This window comes from Corvus brachyrhynchos, unplaced genomic scaffold (genome assembly GCF_000691975.1).
Source record: "Corvus brachyrhynchos isolate BGI_N302 unplaced genomic scaffold, ASM69197v1 scaffold258, whole genome shotgun sequence".
NCBI lineage: Eukaryota > Metazoa > Chordata > Aves > Passeriformes > Corvidae > Corvus > Corvus brachyrhynchos.
The window spans coordinates 712,539-718,666 of record NW_008240122.1 but is presented as its reverse complement, the minus strand read 5'-3'; positions in this window follow the sequence as shown (position 1 = coordinate 718,666).

Genomic DNA, 6,128 nt, shown 5'->3' with positions numbered 1-6,128 from the left:
CCGCACCCGGGCCGGGAGTGTCGGTGCCGGAGGTGCGCAGCCGTGCCCACCCTCGCCGCAGGGACTTTGCCAACTGCTCTAAAAGTCGTTGTCACTCTCCTGGCCCCGGAGTCTCTGAAAACTGAGTCCCCAGGCGAGGGATGCTCCCTGCTCTCCGCCGGTTCCTGGGAGCTAACAGGCGGCACCGGAGCTGCTGTCCGCAGATCTTTCTAGTCATCACTTAGAAACAACAACAACAAAGGAGCGAGATGTACTAGACACTTGTTGGGTTTGTTTGGAGATGCTCATCTTCAAAGGCAGGGCTTCTGAGCTTTGCTTTGAAACCTCTCCTCTCGACTCTGCGAGTAATTTTACACCTCGTTAGAAAGCCTTTAAAAAAAAAAAAAACAAACCAAACAGTTTATTTCTAGGCAGACAAGGACCTAAGGTATGCAGCTTGCTCGGCCGAGGTGTTTCTTTCTGAAAGCATCTGTTGTTATAACTTAAAGGATTTAGGAAAACAGTGTGTGTGTGTGTGGGAAACAAACTGTTCTGGTTAGCTTCGCATGTGGGATGCTTCTCTGCTGTCAGTTTCCCTGGATTAGTAATTCAGGCCTCTGTAAGGAGAAGTTGCACTGCTCAAGCAAAGCTGCGTGTTCACCCTGTCTTGGAAGCTGTGCACACCAGGAGTCTGAGCTGGCCAGCTTTGTGTTGGCTGGGTTCTTTTCTGCTGAAAAGTCCTCTTAATATTATCAAGAAGATAGCAAAAAATTCTGCTGGGGCTGGACATTTTACATAACTCAAGCTCAGAAAAAAAAAATTATCCTTCAAAATCTGTCTCTGTTTTCATTTTAAGCAGCATTATCCCAGAAATCTGTGAGGATCTGTTAGATCTGAAAATATTCACAATATGCGAAATTCATGTGTAATATTTTCAGAGGATTTAGGGTATTACTTCTTAAAAGTTAAAGCAAATAGTCATGAATGAATAAAGCAATCTAGCCTTTGAAAAGAATGCAACACTTCTCATTATGGCCAGACTTCAGAAATAGCTCAACTGTCTGGTAGATGCTTATGTGAAATATCCAAAATGGGACTTCAGCTCTTGAGAAAATTGGGTGCACAGTTTACATTTAAATGTGAGGTGGGATTAAAAAAAATTCCAATCATTAAAGTGGTCTGCTAGGTTTTGATTTAGGGCTCTTCCTGAAGACAGCAAATGCAATGCATTTTTCTGCTGTAGCCTGTAGCAGACATGCCTCCTCTTTGTTTTCAACTGACTAGCTGATTGCTGTAGAGTTGTTGGTAGGTGTTACAATTTTTATTCCTTATCTTGATGATCTCTCCCTCCTGTTTGTGCAACAGTACCTTGCCTTGACTGTGCTTTTTAGCAGTACGGTGTTCTGGCCAGCAGTGTTTAAAGATATGAGTTTCATTGGATTGAATATAAGCTTTTGAAGGCAGCATCAAACCATGGATTTCTAGTCTAAACGATCAAAATACAGAATTTTCATTGTGTCAAAGTAAATTTGTAAATGTATTTAAGTAAACAGAGAAAATACTTTGTTCAGTTTTAAGGACACTGCATTTGGCCAGATTTTTTTTTTTTTTTTTTTTTTTTTTTTTTTTGGGGGTAGAGGCAGAGAAAATAAGCAAGATTGAGAACTTCCCTTTGAAGAATAAATATAAAATAGTTCAAAACTCCTTCAGGCAGGACATAGATGTGAAGAGTGCCTAAAACGAAAAAGAGCTCAAATTAATATAGAATCTGTTAGCTGCTTTTGGCTGTTTTTAAAAATCTGGAATGGAAAACTACCATTTCCAGTGTCACTTTGTCAGCATACCAGCTTCCAGTGGTTCTAACACTAAAGCCCAAAGTTTTTGTAAAAGTGAGGCTTTTTGTATCAAGTGTTACAGAGAACCAGGGTGCCACTGGCCATGGCCAGTGACCCTTTTGGTCAATGTCAATGCTTTGTTATGCTCACTGACAGACGTTTAAAACACAAGTATTCTTCATGTGACCAGGTTCAAAGCTCTAATCCAGTGATTGCAGGAACTGTTACATCTTTTTTCTTTAGAAAGTTCATGTCATGTTAAAGCATGTTCTCTTTGTATTTCTTTATAAAGACACCAAGTTACGGTTTGCATAGGTCAGGCAATCTCAGATTTGTGAGGAAACAACAGAGAACAACTCTATTGGAAAAGTTCTGGCTTCAGTGCGTTTAAATAACTGTATTTGCAGTTCTTATTTCTGTGTAGTTATCTTCCAAAACACAATTAGTATTTACTAGGAGCTCTGTTTTATGATGCAAGGTTATTTATTGCTTAATATTTCCACTTTTTCATAGGGGAGGATTAATACGGAGAGTATCAGAATGGGGAGCTGTCAGATATGGTAGAGAGTAGGGGCCAAACTGAAAGCAGTCATAAAACCAGACTTGTGGGCAGTCTGAGATTAAAATCTTCCCATCTACTGGTGCCCAAGCCTGGGGTCTTGTTGCAGTTTGCTGGGAGGGGGGAAGAAAGTTGAGGAGTGACTTCTGAGAATCCTTCAGCACCACTGTTCCTCATGGTGATGCCTTTTCCTGGTCTTAAAATCAAGAGGCATACATGGTTAGAAGGGGAAAAGGGATTTTACCTTGGTATTTATTCTTAAGGATCCTTAGGTGTACACGTCCAGGTCATATGCATCGAGATGTACCCCACCGAGTCTTTCCCTGTGTCTCTGTGTCTCTCTTCTCCCGTGGGTCCCCCCCAACATTGGGTGTAACATTATAGGCTTTACTAATTAGCATATCTATCAAAGATTCCCCAGTGAGAGGTTCAAGTGAGCCCCCCCTCCCCAAGGAACCTTCCCCTGGATGGTTCTATCTTGGTTTACAGAATATGTTCTGGAGAGGACCTTGGGGTCTGGGGCACACTGATCCCTAGCTATGAAGCTTCTAAAATGTTTAGTCTCCTAGCTGAACAAACAAGTCCAAGAATGTAGGCAAAAAGCACTAGGAATACAGAAGCTGTAAAAAGGTATAACGGGTATAAAAGAAAAGGCAAAAATCTTCATGGCATCAATGGCAGCATTAATTTCATTTCTCTATGCTACCTCTCCTCCTTTGAGCAATAGCAAAGCTTTAGTGCCTGCCTTAAGAGAGGAGAGGTCTGGGTGAGGAGCTAGCAATGGAAAACATGTTGCATTGCAGGGAGGGGGGCAAAGAAATGATAGAGGTCACAGATGGAATGTTCTATAAACAAAGGCAGAACTGTGTGTCTCATATATCCTCATGAATCTACTTTTATCAGATTTTTGGGCCACACTTGAACATGCTGTAATCTAGCACAGGCTATACAAGTTTACATTTCTCAAGGATGGGAATACATCTGGAGATGAACCTTTTTAGACTGAGCTAAATCGTTGTGATTTTAAACTCTTTCATATGGTTTCCATTGTGAGGAGTTTAGTGCTAAGAAATGAGAATTAGTATTAAAGAGAGTAATGAGCTATACAGGTAAAAGGAATCCAGTAGAGATGAAAGAATTACAGTGAGGTGTTGTCATCTAGTAAGTTACTGCTAGAGTAATGAGACTAATGAGTATGGCTTCCCCTGTTTTCCCCTTGTGTTCCTATCAGTTTAACACTTTGATGTCGAGGTCAAGGTCTTTGCCAAGTACATAACTTTTTGATCATTTTGTTCCCGAGTGTCTGTGAAGTGTCCTGATCTCTCTGAGGTTTCTCAGAAGATTGTCCCCTTCTTTTTCCCCATCTTCCAGCTGTTTGGTTTGGAGCAGGCAGCTGCACCTATGTGTGCTGTGCAGGGGTTTATTGGCTGGTGGGCTGTCCTAGTGTTTGGTGGGGCCTGTGTTTGTGTTGTATTTGACTGCTGATTTTTATGAAACATTAAATTAGGTTCTTAAAACTTTCTGACAATTTTGTCTTAAATTAGCCAGAGAATTTGTAAACAATACAAGGATGAGGCAGGAAATGAACTGTTTAATTATATAACCCTCATTTCCTTGTGAAACAAAGACAAGAATTATGGAATGAACCTGCTTTTTGTTTATGGATACAAAAAGGGAGAGTATTTAGAACACTGCTTCATAGAGGTCACATGAAAACTATGCCTAGTTGCACATTTCCAGAATCTAGAAAAGGAAACAACAGAGCAATGAGCTGCTTACAGAGCTTAAGTAGGAGTATCATGTGTAGTCTGTAGGTTGAATCTGGCCTGGGGAACAGTTTTATCTTGACTTCCCAGTTACCTGGGCTATTCAGGTGTCACTGCAGTGTGTACTAGAAGGGTGTAAGGTGACATGGAGATCCTCAAGTTAGTGCTGACTTGAAATGACAGTAGTGCTTCTGAATCCAAGTTGGTGCAGCCAGGGCAGGGGTTGAGCAGCAGCATCAGTATTTAATGAAGCCTAAATATAAGAAGACATATTTTATACTTAGGCCCACTTTTAAACACATTTGTCAAATGTGTGGTGGATCACATGTCACGGTATCATATTGGATCAGCCACACACGCAATTGGTTTAATGCTGTCTTATGCTTATTCAGTGTTTGTTGTGGAAACTGTTCAGTGAGTGTTGCATGGTATTGTCATTGTGAGGATGATTTCCTGCATTATTTGCTGATGACAGTGAAACCCTATGCCATAGGCAAAATCACCAGTTTCTGGGTTGGATTTGTCTTACACCATCATGTCTGTAGTGTTGAATCTATTGAAATGAAGAAAGCTGGTAGGTCTCTTGTCTTTTAGATAACAAAGGGGGCTACCTCTTTTTAAAAACCCCACCTAACCTCTCATGTTTTACAGACTTCTTTTTGACAAGTTCCCCGTGGGCTGAGATGAAGCTATCATACTTAATATAAGAACAGTTGATGTGTTCAGAGTGAAATTTTTCTCAAGTTCTCTTAATTTTTATTGCTTAGCACTTTTGCAAATTGGAATTCTTGGTGTTCAAGATGAGCATGCAGGAAAGTAAACACACAGTCACTACCTGATTAAAAATGTTCGCTCATATTGCCATCAAAATACAGGGAACCTCTAAGAAAACAGAGTTTTGCTGTCTTCCAGAGAACTTTCAACTGTTTTAACCATTAGGCCTTATTTTCTCTTTGACCTAATTCAGTTATACCTCTTCCAGCTTTTGTAGTGAATGATGCAAGGGTTTCACAGCTGATACTCTCAAATGTTTTCCTGAATATTGTCAGGTTTTGAACTGCGTAAGTCCGAGGGCCCACGTTGCATGTAAAAGTTGAAGTGGATTTCAAGTCAGCAATTAATCACTGAACCTCCTAATTTTTGTGCATTTCACTCTTGGAGATGGGAGGTGTTTCCTGATTACTGTGTAAATCTGTTTGTAGAGTAAGAAGGAGAAATTCTGGGAGAATTTTGAAAGTTAATTCAAAGACAGCAAATTAGTGTTGAGTTTGTGAACTAATAGGTCCCATTCTGCAGAGGAGAATAATCTTTGATGTGAAAAGGGGTAAATTCAGTATGACTGACACATCTTACAGGTACTTCTGTAGGCTAAAAGAAGCAGTTTTCCTACTAAGTGGAATCTTCTGCAATACAAATTCTTTGTAGTAATTTCCCTTTGTATCACAAACTTACTGCATTATCTGAAATATTTGATACTATTTCTATGAGTATTATTCTCCATAGATCATAGAGTCATTTTAAAAGAAGAAATGTTTTTCAGCTTACTTTCTCTTGTGAAAATTTGCTCTAGAGTAGTGATTAGTGGTGTTAATTAAAAACTGTAGGAATTTGCTAAGTCATACTAATTTTTTGTCCTTTTTTTGTTGTCAGATTTTGTTGTTGACATTTCTGTTATTTCCTGAACATTTGATAGCATTGTACATTGCTTGGCAATGTGTGTTTAATCTTTTTGTCATTTTCAGTGAAGTTATTTTGTAGCTGCTGGTTTTCTTTCTATTTTTAGTAAAAAAAAAAAAAAAAATTATAGGTTTTAGGTCAGATTCAAACCATTTCTACTGGATGTTTCCATTGCTAGTTATATTTACTGTATTTCTTCGTTTCCACTAGTAAGACTTATCTGAGGAAGTACTTGACTGAGAGCAAGGTGAAATAAAGAATTTAATAATATTTTTTTTAGTGCTAATTATATTTCAGTTGTCAGAAGTGTAG